Source organism: Tamandua tetradactyla, chromosome 13 (assembly GCF_023851605.1).
Source record: "Tamandua tetradactyla isolate mTamTet1 chromosome 13, mTamTet1.pri, whole genome shotgun sequence".
In the NCBI taxonomy this organism is placed as follows: Eukaryota; Metazoa; Chordata; class Mammalia; order Pilosa; family Myrmecophagidae; genus Tamandua; species Tamandua tetradactyla.
This window is the reverse complement of record NC_135339.1, coordinates 92,661,156-92,662,772: the sequence shown is the minus strand read 5'-3', so window position 1 is coordinate 92,662,772 and position 1,617 is coordinate 92,661,156. Positions and strand designations below refer to the sequence as shown.

Here is a 1,617-nt window from a genome sequence, read left to right as displayed (position 1 = left end):
GCTCATTATGACTTCTTCATGTTGAGAAGTGATGTCCACACTGAAGGATAGGATGTAATTAATTGATAATCCTGGAGAGGCTGGACCTCTGGGTTTCAGGATTTATCTGGCCTAGGAACCCTCTGAGAATTATAGGTTCCAAGAAAGCAAAGCAAATGCATGAAACTTTTGTAATCTCAGTTCTAGCTTGCATGTTCTTCAGAGTCAACAGGAGCGATGTTTGTTGAGGTTTAGCAAACCATGGCAAGTAGCACTGTCTAACAGAAGCTTGCATAGGAGCAACCTCCAAAACAGCCCCTTGACTGTATTTGAACTCTCTTAGCCTGATGCCTTATTTTATTACACTTCTTTTCCCCTTTTTGGTCAAGAAGGCATTATTGATCACTTCTTGGCCTTTTGGCTAAGATCAAGGGTAGTATCTGTTCTTATCAGTTTAATATCTGATACGTCCTCTATCCGAGGACAATATATTAAATGGATTTTTGGAATTAGGAGATGGAATAGGAGCTTGCTCCGTCCACTCCACGCATTGACCTGGTGTTGCAGTACTTCCAGGAACGGTGCACAAAAAAAAAAAAGAAGGCATTGTTGATCCCATGGTGCCAGGGCCAGGCTCATCCGTGGGAGTCATGCCCCCCTGTTGTCAGGGAGACTTTGACCCCTGAATGTCATGTACCCTGTTGGGGGTGGGGCAGGGAGGAGGTGTAATGATTTTCCTGCAGAGTTGGGCTTAGAGAGAGAGAGAGGCCACATATGAGCAACAAAAGAGGTTTCCTGGAAGCAATTCTTAGGTCTCGTGATGGGTGGTCTTAGCTTCTCCACTACAGAAATAAGTTTCATAAGGACAAGCCTCAAAGTCAAGGGCTTGGTCTGTTTTCTTCAGAGTCCCCAGTGATTGGGAGGGTACCCAGTGTTTCCCAGATGGGATGTTTTATATATATATATATATATTTCCCATCAGATTCTCAAGAGACTCAGCCAATACTTATTTCTTATTGTGAAAAAAAACATATATTCAAAAAAGCAATAAATTTCAAAGCACACCACAACAATTAGTTATAGAACAGATTTCAAAGTTTGTCTACCAATACTTTTTAATTATCAGCCCATTATTACATAGACTGTAATACCAATATCTTGGTATTAAGCTATACAGAATTACAATGCCTCATTCCCATTCTTGACTCCTGGAGTTTGAGTTGCCGAAATGAGCTGTCCAGACAGGTTGATTTAGATCGTGTGTTATAGGAAATTTAGGTTCTAGTAAATTCATACAGTAGGTGAAGGTTTAGAGTACACATACCGTCATCTTTTTCCCTGTGTGTTAGTTTGCAAGCTGCTGAAATGCGATATACTAGAACTGAAACAGCTTTTAAAAAGGAGAATTTAATAAATTACAGGTTTACAGTTCTAAGCCTATAAAAATGTCCCAACTAAGGCATCCAGGGATAGATACCTTAATTCAAGGAAAGCTAATGGGTCAGGAACCCCTCTGTCAGCTGAGTAGTCATGTGGTTGGCATCTGCTGGTCCCTTATTTCTGGGCTCCGTTGCTTTCAACCTCTGTTCCTGTGGGGGCTCCTCACTTTTAGGGAGAGAGTTGGGGGCACCTATATAA

The 1,617-nt window shown here is 41.4% G+C and overlaps 1 non-coding gene across 1 annotated transcript; it reads left to right on the top strand.

Annotated features, from left to right (window-relative positions):
- Positions 1–380: 380 nt before the first annotated feature.
- LOC143654683 (U2 spliceosomal RNA) lies at positions 381–571 on the top strand. The gene has a single exon (XR_013161879.1). It is a non-coding gene; the product is annotated as a U2 spliceosomal RNA (small nuclear RNA).
- The last annotated feature ends 1,046 nt before the right edge of the window (positions 572–1,617 follow it).